At 47.4% G+C, this 14,497-nt stretch overlaps 1 pseudogene; it reads left to right on the top strand.

The window, feature by feature from the left end:
• The first annotated feature begins 9,509 nt into the window (after positions 1-9,509).
• On the top strand, positions 9,510-9,973 carry LOC139228215 (small ribosomal subunit protein uS9-like; annotated as a pseudogene).
• The last annotated feature ends 4,524 nt before the right edge of the window (positions 9,974-14,497 follow it).

Raw genomic sequence — 14,497 nt, 5'->3', positions numbered from 1 at the left:
ACAGCATACCAGCAGCAACAGGACTGCACTGTCCATCGAAGTGAAGGTGACTGTGGCACTTGCCTTCCATGCCTCCGGCTCCTTTCAGGCATCAGCAGGGGACATATGCTCCATCTCGTAGCACGCTACACATCGCTGCGTTCGCCAGGTGACTACTGCACTGTACGCATGCAGGCTGGACTTCATAAACTTCCCAATGACCAAGGAGACCCAAAATGAGAGGGGTGTAGGTTTTGGACGATTTTCTGGTTTCTCCAATGTTCAGGGTGCACTTGACTGTACGCACATTGCCCTGCGAACACCTTTACAGAATCCAGAGGTTTACCGAAACCAAAAGGGATTCCACTCCATGAACGTACAGATTGTCTGCGACCATACTCAGCGCATCATGGCAGTCAATGCCCAATATCCAGGGAGCATCCATGATGCTTTCATCTTGTACAAGAGCAGTGTCTCACCCATGTACGAGCATCAACACAAGGCCAGACCTGGATGCTGGGGGACAAAGGTTACGGCCTCGCCACCTGGCTCATGACTCCCCTCCAGAACCCTCAGACGAAGCCGAGCATCGCTATAATGAGAGCCATGCAGCCACTCGCAACATCGTTGAACAGATAATTGGAGTGCTCAAGCAGCACTTCTGATGCCTTGACCACTCTGGAGGCTGCCTGCAATACCCCCCTCAGTAGGTCTCTGAGTTCATTGTGATGTGCCGCATGCTACACAACTTAGCCATCATGAGGGGACAGGAATTGCCAATGGGAATTGCAGGACCACCTCAGGAGAGAGTGGGGGGGGGGGGGGGAGGAGGAGGACCAGGAGGAGGAAATCGAGGAAGAGGAACCTGGCGAGGAACCCATGCCACCACCACAACCACAAGGGAGGCTTCGTGGAGATTTCACCGCTGCAAACACCTTACACCAGCAGCTCATAATTGAACACTTTGCTTGAAGAGTGAACTGTTTGACTGTTGCCTGGTCACTCTATCCCACCATGTTGACTATTCCCCCTCTTATTCTGCAAATGAGACACTACATGGGAATGGTTAAGGTGAACAAAAAAATGTATTAAACATTGTAAACTTTGTCAACTTTGTAAACTTAATTGTGAAAATTTAATAAAATAACATAAATTAGCTGCACCCTGTAGTGTGATCATTCACCAACAACAACATCATCAACAGCATAATCCAGAACATAATAATACTGTCACATAAAACATAGGATGCATCCAGCATCAACAACATAACGCAGCAATCCCTGCCGCACTATTTTCTCCCACTGGCTTTTGCCCCCCTTCCTCTTATCACCCTCCTTTGCTTGCTGCTCCTAACCCAAGTAGTACCAAGATGGCGTGCAGCAAGTTGCCAAACGACTGCTGTGTTGGGGGTGAGACAATGGAGATGCCATCTGGGTTGCACTGGACCAGCTCGTGGCGTGGAAGGCCCGGCTTCTGACTGACGAGCCTCTTCATTGGCGTCGCCAGTCACAGGTGGTTTTGGTTTGGGTGTGATAGTGGGGAACGCAGAGAGTATGGACTGCATCACCTGCCCAGGCTGAAGCAGAACGTGTGCCTCTGATGCACCATCTTCCGCAACTGTTCACATCACACTCTTCAGGACTCCACTGTCACTGCTGGAGGCCACCAGCATCATGTGGGCATTGATGGCCTCGCAGGTTTCACGACTTGCACTGGTCGCTTTGAAACTGTTGATGCTCACGGGAATGCAACCCAAGACGTCAAGGAGCTGACGGGTGAGGTGGATGCTCTCCCTGGACATTCCCATCATGTCCAGTTCCACGTCTGTCTGTCTGTCAGCAGACCAACTTTACAGACTCACCCTCCGGAGAGATGGCATGCGGGATTCAACCCCAGCACTGCGTTGCTGCACACCACTGGTCCCAGGAGCTTTGGAGTTGTCAAACCCCGAGAACGTCACGTCTTCGTCCTCAGACGAGGTGAGTGCCGATGGTAGAACAGGGGAGGATTGCATCTGCGCCGGAGTCGGCTGATCGGCTTCCTCTCTTCCTCCTCCTCCACGTGACTGCCTATGATGATGATATACCATATTGTGTGAATGTAATACAGTTCTCTGTTTAATGGCCTTTGAAGTTGCACATTGTTCATCAGGAGGACATCGAAGTGCAGAGACACGTTATGAGATCTCAGAAAGCAATCTTAATAATGTGTAAAAATCATTCATGGCAAATAGGATGCCGAACTAAGCCTACCTATGTGTCATGCATTTTAGGAGGCAACCCACAGAGTGTTAATATGCACCAACAGCATGAGAACAAATAGTGTGTCAGATTTATAATTCAAGTAATGAAGGAGTGCATGAATTAAAATTGTACTCACTTTAACCATCTTTGTCAGATCATTACATTTTTTTCTGCACTGAGTCCCAGTCCTCACCACAGTGTCTGAGGCAGAGACCTCCTCGGCAATTTGCCTCCAGACCCTCTTAAATATGGATGACATTGGTCTGGATCCACCCCTGACATGCAGCTCCTGCCATCTTCTCTCCACAGCCCCCACTCGAGCTTCATTAGCCTCGTGGCTGAATCACTTGGCACGCTGTCTCGAATCGTCGTCCTCCATCATGATAATCCCAAAGTAAAATGGCTGATTCAGCCCCGGGTGTACTGCGCATGCGCGCAGCCGTGCCCTGCATTAGCGTTTGCGATCGGACAGCACACAGAAGCACGGGAAGAAAAAAAACATTTGCGCATGCGCAGAACGGCCGATTTCTTTTTAGCACAGGAACTGGTAGTGCAACGCCGGAGTTAGCGGTAACGCTGGTCGTGAACTTTCATTCGATGAAAGTTGCGAGCTCTGGCACCAACGCTAAATCAAGCCTTTTACTTCCAACATTCTCTCCACATGTCCCATGACCTTCCATGCTGGTAAATGATAGCGCATCATGGGAATGTGGAAGTCACAGTCTGATTGAGCAGCAATTGGGCAGTAAACATAGGAAGCATCATTCCTGATTGGATATTATTGTAGAGGCAGCAAGGTCTCTTAACCTCTTCAACACAAGAACAATCATGTTACACAAATTACAAACTGATTGCCTCGGCTAATCCAGTTAAAAAGCAAACATCTGTCTAAAGCACAACAGCTTTTAACGGCTTAACAGCTTTATAACAACATGTCATCAAACGAGGTCACACAGGTTAATGAGCCACTAGTTCTTTATGAGGCAGTGAAAGCCAGCATCGACCTGTCACTAAAGCTCTTCCTGAACATTAATATTTGCAGTGAAAGCTGCATCCCCCGGTTCAAAGTCTTATCCAATAATATTTATATAACCTATTCCACTGAGTGCCGTTCATGGCCCTGCTCAGCTGCATGGCCTCATTTACTGGGGTACATTTTCTGACGAGCACTTAAATGAACTCAAACTAAATCGACCCATGCTCTTTTTAAATGTAGATATCCTCCCTTTGAAAAATACACCCCACTCACTGTTTATGACCAAGGTCATCAATTTGCAATTTTCACATATGAAATCACAGAACACAATCACAAAACACTGGTAAAAATACCAGAAATCTCATAAACCCATGTGATAAAAAAAATCGATTTGCCTTCTTCATTGACCATAAAACCGTGGCCACACTATCACTGGTTCCGTGTCTCCTCAATCACTTCTTCCTTCGTTCCAACAAACTGGTCGCCACATCTCCCTTAAACCGCTGATTAATATCAAAAACATCCCAGAGTAAATGAGAAATAATATACACACACAAAAACATAATGGGACAGATTTTACAGGAGCGGGGCCTCTCATGCTGTGCCCTTTTTTAAACTTGTTCGCGCACATTTTTTAAAACTTCAACAATTCACAACCTGAAGGAGTGAGACTCCACACTTTTAATTGTTTACTATCTGGACAAAAGAGGTTAATTGGCAGTCATTAACAATTATCACATTGTTAAAAGGGTACTTACACTGTTAATTGCTAAACTTAGCTTTCTCTGGTGAGTTCCGCAGCAACTTGATGAAAATCACAGGAAGGTTAATGGCGCAATATCGTTTTCGCGAAGCTAACAGCAGCGCGGCGCAAATCGACCAGCAACTCGTGGCATTTCGCAATTCATGGGGTATCTCTTCCTCTTTCTCGCCACAAGTTGCTGGATGATTTGTACATCGATCACCGCGTGTGTCGTTCAGACACCATTATTTTTTCAGCAAATTCTGGACCAACCTTATTTTAAATTTCAGGTGGTGTTTTGGTACTAAATCATCTTTTTGTGAAAGGAAGTGAAGAATGATTTATGTGCTGGTGTGTCAGCAGGTTCAGAGTGGTGCAGCAATGCGTTTGCTCCCCAATGTTTTTCCCTTCTTTCCTGAAGGCACCGGCTCAGGCAGCACCTTCCATGCCTTGTCCAAGCGGCATTGGCTCAGACATGTGCTCAGGAGGCTATTTGACCGTGAGGGCAATCACAGCCAATCCAGATACTGCCTTCATTCGGTGTTCACACATGGGCATTTTGCAATGGAAATGAGTGGATAACAATGAAGAGAATCCAGTCTGTGTTTCTCAGCCATTAAGGCCTATTTAACAATCCCTCCCGCCACACACCCCACCCCACGGCCACTCCAGCCAAGTTCAGCTAAGTCAGTACAGATCAGAATTCAAAGTTGCAATCTTCTTGATCCGTACGATGCAGTCCCACACAGGCACAAACATAATACCCAAGGACAACAATGAGTCATTTAAGAGCTCCTTAATCCATGCCAAACACCTGCTCCCTTATCCAATAGCACCTCTTCTCTTTCCCGCCAGATGGCTGCTGTCATTTCACCATAAACAGACTACAAAAGTGAGCAGGTAGCCGGGAGTTAGGAGAGACAAGTCATTTGTTTATCCGCAAGATGTCTCTGCCGGATTAAAACACTGCAAACGGAGCTGACTCGAAAAGATGACAATTACCGGGCACCTGCCTCACCACATGTCCCACGGCTCACCCAATAATTCTACAGCTGTGTTATCTCATCTCCACTAACCACCAAGAGGGGGGATAGAGGGCCCTCTAGGTATGGCAGGTAATGGAGGTTCCACTGTAAACCATATGGTTTTTGTCTCTTATGTGTGCAATTAAGTTGCCTAATTAATAAATTCATTGGCTGTAGGTAAAGATTAGCACCTCGATTATTTTTATTTGCAGGATAGAGAAGTGGTGAATCAAGCAAACCATTCCGAAGCAATGTAGAGGCGGGATTATCAGGATTGTGCTCTTGCAAGGCTCAGATATTGTTTATCTGTACTGGTGTCATCAGGACAATGTGTTATATTGGTTCTAAGGGTGCCAGTGTCCATACTTTAATTCAACTAGAAATGTACATCGCGAGTAAGCCACACAGCCCGCAGCTTAGATTTCTCCTGATCAAGGCTAAACAGGCCGATCACAGACAGGGTGACAGTTGGGAATCTATAATTGGCTTTAGGGCCTCAGGCGAGGGAAAAGAGAGAAAATAAATCAGCCAAGTCTCCCACTTCTGTTTGCTATCCAGAGACTACTCCTGCTAGCGGACATCGAGTAAGAACAGGGTCACACCTGGCCGTGATGTCATTGTGGTTCAATAGGCTATCAACACTCAATTTCTAGGGTGAAACATTCAGAGGGCCACATGGGTGCAGTATTAAAGGACTGCCAGCCCCCTACATCACAGTGACATCAACACCAGCTCCTACGTCACAGGAACATGATCTTCACCACGCGTCAAATTCAAGAAAAATGCAGGGAGCAGCACCAGCTTCTGTACATGGCCTTTTTTGACCTCACAAAGGCATTCGACACTGTCAATTGGGAGGGATTATGGAGCATCCTCCTCAAATTTGGCTGCCCTCAAAAGTTCGTCACGATCCTCCGCCTACTTCACGATGACATCAAGCCGTGATCCTGACCAACGGATCCACCACAGACCCAATACACATGTGAACCAGGGTCAAGCAAGGCTGTGTCATCGTACCAATGCTCTTCTCGATCTTCCTCACCGCAATGCTCCATCTCACCCTCAATAAACCCCACTGGGATGGAGCTAATCTACAGAACAAACGGGAAACTGTTCAACCTCCGTCGCCTGCTGTCCAGATCCAAGGTTTTCCCATACTCTGTCACTGAATTACAGTATGCAGACGATGCTTGCATCTGCACACACTTGGAGGTCGAACTCCAAATCATCGTCAACACATATGAAAGCATGGGCCTTACGCTAAACATCCGCAAGACAAAGGTTCTCTACCAACCTGCCCCCGCCACACAGTACTGCCCCCCCGATTATCAAGGTCCATGATGAGACCTTGGACAACATGGATCATTTTCCATACCTTGGTAGCCTATTGTCAGAAAGGGCAGATGTCAATGACGAAGTCCAACACCGCCTTTCGTTTGCCAGTGCAGCCTTCGGTCGCATGAGGACGTGAGTGTTTGAAGATCAGGACCTCAAACTCGGCACCAAGCTCATGGTCTACAGAGCAGTAGTGATACCCGCCCTCCTATATGCTTCAGAGGCATGGGGCTAGAACCTTCACTTTTTTTGTATGCTTAATGCCCATTTTACCGCTGAAATGACGTATAACGCCCCTATAATCGCCCATTTTGGCACAAAATGGAAACTGATGGGATTTTTTAGGAGACTTATCAGCGAGCATTATTTTCCCAATGTACTTAATGCCGGGAAAAAATATTACCGCCTGCCCGCTTTTTTGGGGCGGAATCAGCAGAATGGGCGAAATCAACGCCCATAATATTGCCCAGCATAATTTTCGCACGGAATTAACGCCGAGATTCAATATGAACGCCCGCGCACTGTTTTTTGTCGTAAAGAATATATTTAACCAAACTAGCAGCCATGGAAATCGTCCATCGTCAATTTCACCACCTCGCACACATTTTGCCCAGAATATCGCTCGCTCAAAAAAACGCCCACAAAAAGTGGAACTAACCGGAATAACCACCAGCAGTGTGGCTGGCATTTGTTAAATCCCACTCTTATGTTAGGAGCTGCTATCGGAAAGATTTGCCTGAAAGAGCGCTGATGTGAGTGACAATGCTGACACACTGCTGTGTGTGTGCAGCTCAGACATCACTGGTGCCCATCACCTAGGTGCCAGTTAAAGTTTACGTTGATTGATGTTAAGTTGTATTTAACCCTTTCATGGTAAGGAATCACCAGTGTGTAACGGTCCAGCTATCTGAGACAATGTGCAACAAGGTTATGTTCAATAACAAAAGTTTAATACCAACATTGGTCTGAAATCATAATTGTTATATATGTGGACTTGTATTTACTCTGTACAGCCAAGGATGACATGGCATGAGATCATTGCATGATATCATTGCTAGGTACTGTCACAGAGACTGATACAATACATAACCGACAGATGTAATCATGATTATTATGATTATCATTATGATTATTATGATTATTATCATTCTAAAGACGTACACCGTGACTACAGGCTTTGAGTAAAACATTCCCAGTAAAAGTGCAAGACCTCACATCTGCTGATAGTCACTCATGACTGTTACAAATCAAATTATATAAATACATAAGTACATGTAAATCGATGTAATACTTACTCTTACGGATCCCACAAGGTCGTTCCATCGTTTGCTGCATTGGTTGCCCTCACGAACCTCGTTGGTCGCCGACGAGACTATTGTGTATGGAGAAAGAGTCAGACTGAACACTGTGAGCTCAAAGTAAAGTGTGACCTTAGTCTCCAGAGTGCCTCTCCAACCTGTGAAGCCTCCTTAAATACCTGTGCTCCCAAGGGATTATGGGATCCCTTGGGACTCCAGGGGATGAGTCCTCTGGTGGCTGTACAGAGTAAATACAAGTCCACATATAAAACAACACTCCCCCAAAGTCAATAGTGTAACTATTTACAATATGAGTCGATCTGTGGCCCTTCTTGCCCTGCTTGATCATCTCGGTGTGAAAGCTGGTGTTGTTGAATCATTTGTTGGGCCCTTGCTGGGTTGCTGTGCAGCTGGCCTTGCTGGGCTGCCTGGTGTGTTGGGCCCTGCAGGGCTGCTGTGGATGATGGGTTCTGCTTCGTGGTCAACCGTGGTGCTGGTTGCCACTGGTGTGTATGTTGGGGGATCAAAAAAGGTAGGGTCCAAGGTGGCTTGCTCAAGATAGTCCGTGAATTTGAGTTTGATTTGGTCCAAGTGTTTCCAGTGAATGAATCCATTTGAAAGTTTGACCCGAAACACCCTGCTCTCCTCTTTGGCCACAACAGTGCCGGGAAGCCACTTGGGACTTTGTCCATAATTTAATACAAATACAGGATCGTTGATTTCAATCTCGCATGACACATTTGCGCTATCATAGTATGCACTTTGTTGAAGCCGCCTGCTCGCTACCTGTTCATGTAGATCAGAGTGGACTAACGAGAGCCTTGTCTTAAGTGCTCTTTTCATGAGCAGTTCAGCAGGTGGGATCCCAGTGTGTGAGTGGGGTCTCGTGCTGTAGCTAAGCAGGACTCAGGATAAGCGAGTCTGCAGTGAGCCTTCAGTTACCCTCTTCAAGCCTTGCTTGATGGTTTGCACTGCTCTCTCTACCTGACCATTGGACGCTGGTTTAAACGGGGCAGATGTGACATGTTTGATCCGGTTACGGGTCATGAATTCTTTGAACTCAGCACTGGTAAAACATGGCCCGTTGTCGCTCACCAGGACATCGGGTAAACCGTGAGTGGCAAACATGGCCCGCAGGCCTTCAGTAGTAGCAGCGGACGTGCTAGCCGAAATTATCTCACATTCAATCCACTTGGAGTATGCGTCTACAACCACAAGGAATATTTTACCCAAGAATGGGCCTGCATTGTCGACGTGTACCCTAGACCATGGTTTGGAGGGCTAAGACCATAAACTTAGCGGCACCTCCCTGGGTACATTGCTGAACTGCGAGCATGTATTACATCTGTGAACGCAGGGCTCTAAGTCCGCATCGATACGGGCCGCCACACGTGGGATCTGGCTATCGCTTTCATCATTACGATGCTTGGGTGGGTACTGTGGAGGTCATTGATGAAGGTGTCTCTGCCCTTCTTGGGGACCACTGCTCAATTGCCCCACCGAAGGCAGTCTGCCTGTATAGACATTTCATCTTTGCGCCGCTGGAACGGCTTTATCTCTTCCTGCATTTCCACTGGGACATTGGACCAGCTCCTGTGAAGCACACAGATTTTGACTAGAGATAATAAGGGGTCCTGGCTTGTCCAGGTTTTGATCTGCCGGGCAGTGACGGGTGATTGCTCACTTAAATGCTTCCATAACCATGGCTAGATCAGTGGGCTGCACCATTTCCACCCCCGTGGTGGGCAATGGCAGCCTACTGAGAGCATTGGCGCAGTTTTCTGTGCCTGGCCTGTGGCAGATGGTGTAGTTGTATGCGGACAACATGAGCGCTCATCTCTGGATGCGGGCCGATGCGTTGGTATTTATCCCTTTACTCTTGGAAAACAGGGATTTCGCAGAAGCAGGAAGATGCCCATCAAAGATCCTTTGCAATCCATCCAGGTTTTGGGGCGAAAGAAAACAGCAACTGCTGTTGCCCACTGCAAAAGAGGAAATGGCCTTATCAAAGTAAATGGTAGGCCTCTGGAACATATTGAGCCAAGAACTTTACAGTACAAACTGTTGGAACCAGTTCTACTGTTGGGCAAAGAAAGATTTGCTGGAGTCGACATCAGAGTTCGTGTGAAGGGCGGTGGTCATGTAGCTCAAATCTATGCTATCCGTCAATCCATTTCTAAAGCATTGGTGGCATACTACCAGAAATATGTAGATGAAGCCTCCAAGAAGGAGATCAAGGACATCCTCATACAGTAAGACAGGACCTTGCTGGTTGCTGAACCTCGTCATTGTGAGGCCAAGAAATTTGGTGGACCTGGTGCCCGTGCACGTTACCAGAAATCTTACTGTTAAATTTTGTTTTTGATTGCAGCAAATAAATATAAGTGGCTTATGGTCAGTTTCCAATTCGAATTTTAGCCCAAACAGGTATTGATGCATTCTCTTTACCCCATAGACACACGTTAACGCTTCTTTTTCAATCATGCTGTAGGCTCTCTCAGCCTTAGACAGACTCCTGGATGCATAAGCAACCAGTTGCAGTTTCCCAAAATCATTAGCTTGTCGCAATACACACCCGATGCCATATGACGACGCATCACATGCTAGTATCAAACGCTTACATGGATCATAAAAACAAACAATTTGTTTGAGCATAACAATTTTCTCGCTTTTACAAAGGCACTTTCTTGGCTTTTGTCCCAAACCCATTCGCCCCCTTTGCAGTAAGACATGTTGTGGTTCTAGCAGTGTGCTGAGACCCGGTACGAAGTTACCAAAGTAGTGCAAGAGTCCCAGAAATGACCGCAGCTCCATCACGTTCTGTGGCCTCGGTGCGTTCTCGATTGCCTCCATCTTCGCGTTGTTGGGCCTGATGCCGTCCGCCACAATCCTCCTTCCCAAGATCTCCACTTCAGGCGCCAGGAAAACGCACTTTGAGCGTTTTAACCTGTGCCCCACGCGGTTGAGTCGACTAAGAACCTCCTCCAGACTCTGCAGGTGCCCGACTGTGTTCCGACCTGTGACCAAGATGTTGTCCTGGAAGACCACGGTGTGCGGGACTGACTTCAATAAGCTTTCCATGTTTCTCTGGAATATCGCCATCGCTGATCGGATTCCAAACAGGCATCTGTTTCAACAAAAAGGCCTTTGTGCGTGTTGATGCAGGTGAGGGCCTTCAATGATTTCTCCAGTTCCTGCATCATGTAGGCTGAAGTCAGATCCAGCTTCGTGAACATCTTTCTTCCCGCCAGCGTTGCAAAGAGGTCGTCGGCCTTTGGTAGTGGGTATTGGTCCTGCAGGGAGAAACGATTGATAGTTACTTTGTAATCGCCACAGATTCTGACCGTGCCGTCTCCTTTGAGGACTGGGACAATAGGACTAGCCCACTACCAAAGGCCGATGACTGGGATCACTGGGATCCCACCTGCTGAACTCGATCGGTGAAATTCTCTTTGCAGCCGATCTAGCTCAATCTCTACCCTTTCTCTCATCATGTACGGTACTGCTCTCGCCTTATGATGGATGGGTCACGCCCCCGGAATTAGGTGGATCTGCACTTTTGCTCCTTGGAATTTCCCGATGCCTGGTTCGAACAGCGAAGGAAATTTGTTTAAGACCTGCGCACACGAAGTGTCGTCAGCGGGCGATAGGGCTCGGACATCATTCCAGTTCCAGCGTATCTTTCCCAGCCAGCTCCTGCTGAGCAGCGTGGGACCATCACCCGGTACCACCCAGAGTGGTAGCTTGTACACTGCTCCATCGTAGGAGACCTTTACAGTAGCATTGCCGATTACAAGAATCAGTTCTTTAGTGGAAGTTCTTAGTTTTGTGCGAACTGGAGTTAAGACTGGCCTTGAGGCCTTGTTGCACCACAACCTTTCGAAAGTCTTTTTGCCCATGATGGACTGGCTCGCGTCTGTGTCCAGCTCCATTGACACCGGGAGTCCATTTAGTTCAACATTCAGCATTATCGGGGGACAATTCGTGGTGAATGTGTGCACCCCATGTACCTCTGCCTCCTCTATCTGAGGCTCTGGCTCGTAGCGATCCTCCGTGGATCTGTCCTCCTCTGCAACATGGTGGTTTGCAGGTTTAACAGGCTTTGCAGCTCGTCTGCACGCTCGTTGGAGGTGTCCCATTGTTCCACAACCCTTGCAAACATACTCTTTGAATCGGCATGAATGGAAATGATGATCACCCCCGCAGCGCCAACAAGGTGTTAATGGCCTTGCATTCATCACCCTTGATGGTGGACTCTGAGTCATCTGTGGACATGCAGCTGCAGGTATGTGTGACCTGCCCTGTACATTACGATTCGAAAACAATATCACTTTGTTCACAGTACTTGTAGCAGCACTTGTGTGCAGAGAGATTTGCTTCATATTGTCACTGGTGGCAATGAACGCTTGGCTATCGCTATGGCCTTACTCAAGGTTGGGGTCTCTACAGTCAAAAGTTTGCAAAGTATGGTTTCGTGGCCAATGCCAAGTATGAAAAAGTCTCTGAGCATGTGCTCCAAATGTCCTTCAAATTCGCAATGTCCTGCCTTAGTTCGGCGACATAACTCGCCACTTCCTGACCTTCAGACCTTTTGTAGGTGTAGAACCGGTACCTCGCCATCAGAACGCTTTCCTTCGGGTTCAAATGCTCTCGGACCAGTGTGCACAAATCGTCATATGATTTCTCCATGGGTTTCGCTGGAGTGAGCAGATTCTTCATGAGGCCATACGCTGGTGCCCCACAGACGGTGAGGAAGATTGTCCTTCGTTTGGCAGTGCTCTCTTCCCCATCTAGCTCGTTGGCCATTAAGTATTGGTCGAGTCGCTCAACAAAAGTTTCCCAATCATCTCCTTCCAAAAATTTCTCCAGGATGCCCACTGTTATCTGCATCTTTCGGTTCGCTATCTGTATCTCGTCACCAATTGTAGTGTATGGAGAAAGAGTCAGACTGAACACTGTGAGCTCAAAGTAAAGTCTGACCTTAGTCTTTTATTGCAGATCTCCAGAGTGCCTTTCCAACCTGTGAAGCCTCCTTAAATACCTGTGCTCCCAAAGGATTATGGGATCCCTTGGGACTCCAGGGGATGAGCCCTCTGGTGACTGTACAGAGTAAATACAAGTATATATATATATAACAGTTCACATGCCCGATACTAGACTCCCAAAACAAGCGCTCTACTCAGAGCTCCAACATGGCAGGTGAGCGCCAGGTGGGCAGAAGAAATGCTTCAAGGATACCCTCAAAGCCTCCTTGAAAAAATGCAACATCCCCACCAACACCTGGGAATCCCTTGCCTGCTCAAGACCGATGAAAGTGAAGGAGAAGCATCCAGGAAGGCGCCGAACACCTCGAGTCTCTTCGCCCGGAGCACGCACAACAACCCAAGCACCCCACCCGTCCCTCCGACCACCGTCTGCCCGACCTGTAACAGAGACCGTAGGTTCCACATTGGACTCATCAGTCACCGGATAACTCGATGACTGATGAGTCCAATGGAAGCAAGTCATCCTCGACTCCGAGGGAGTGCCTAAGAGAGAGAGAGATGCACCTATGAGTAAGCGCACAGGCTGGTAGAGCAGTTGAGTTGTGAGTGGCTTAGCCAGTCACATGATGTTCACAATACTCAATAAACCCCAGCCAGTTGGTTGTCCACAATATGGCAGGTGGTTGTGAGCCTGGTGGATGAATTGGTAGTGCGTTTGATGTAGTGTATATGGATTTTAGCAAGATTTTTGATAAGGTCTCACATGGCAGACTGATCACAAAAGTAAAAGCCCATGGTATCCAGGGCAAAGTTGCAAGTTGGATCCAAAATGGGCTCAAAAGGCAGGAAGCAGAGAGTAATGGTTGATGGGTGTTTTTGTGACTGGAAGGCAGTTTTCAGTGGGGTTCCGCAGGGCTCAGTACTGGGTCCCTTGCTTTTTGTGGTACATGTATGCATCAATGATTTAGACTTGAATATAGGGGGTATAATTAAGAAGTTTGCAGATGATACTAAAATCGACTGTGTGGTTGATAATGAAGAAGAAAGCTGCAGACTGCAAGAAGATATCAATCAATTGGTCAGGTGGGCAGAACAGTGGCAAATGGAATTCAATCTGGAGAAGTGTGAGGTAATACATTTGGGGAGGGCTAACAAGGAAAGGGAATATACATGAAATGGTAGAACACTGAGAAGTGTAGAGGAACAAAGGGACCTTGGAGTGCATGCCCACAGATCCCTGAAGGTAGCAGGCCAGGCAGATAAGGTGGTTAAGAAGGCATATGGAATGCTTGCCTTTATTAGCCGAGGCTTAGAATACAAAAGCAGGGAGGTTATACTTGAACTGTATAAAACACTAGTTAGGCCACAGCTGGAGTACTGCATGCAGTTCTGGTCACTGATTTCAGGGAGGGACGTGATTGCACTGGAGAGGGTACAGAGGAGATTTACGAGGATGTTGCCGGGAGTGGAGAATCTTAGCTATGAGGACAGATTGGATATGCTGGATTTGTTTTCCTTGGAACAGAGGAGGCGGAGGGGAGACCTCATTGAGGTGTATAAAATTATGAGGGGCCTAGATATAGTGGATAGGAAGGGCCAATTTGCCTTAGCAGAGGGGTCAATAACCAGCGGGCATAAATTTTAAATAATTGATGGAAGGTTTAGAGGGGATTTGAGGGGAAATTTCTTCACGCAGAGGGTTGTGGGGGTCTGGAACTCACTATCTGAAAGGGTGGTAGAGGCAGAAACCCTCACCCCATTTAAAAAGTACTTGGATGTGCACTTGAAGTGCTGTAACCTGCAGGGCTACGGACCTAGAGCTGGAATTTGGGATTAGGCTGGATAGCCTCTTGGTCGGCCGGCGCGGACACGATGGGCCGAAATGGCCTCCTTCAAGTCCCTACATCACAGAAA

Source organism: Pristiophorus japonicus, chromosome 17, assembly GCF_044704955.1.
Source record: "Pristiophorus japonicus isolate sPriJap1 chromosome 17, sPriJap1.hap1, whole genome shotgun sequence".
Classification (NCBI taxonomy): Eukaryota; Metazoa; Chordata; class Chondrichthyes; family Pristiophoridae; genus Pristiophorus; species Pristiophorus japonicus.
Note: the sequence above shows the minus strand (reverse complement) of the source record. Positions and strands in the feature narration are given on the sequence as shown.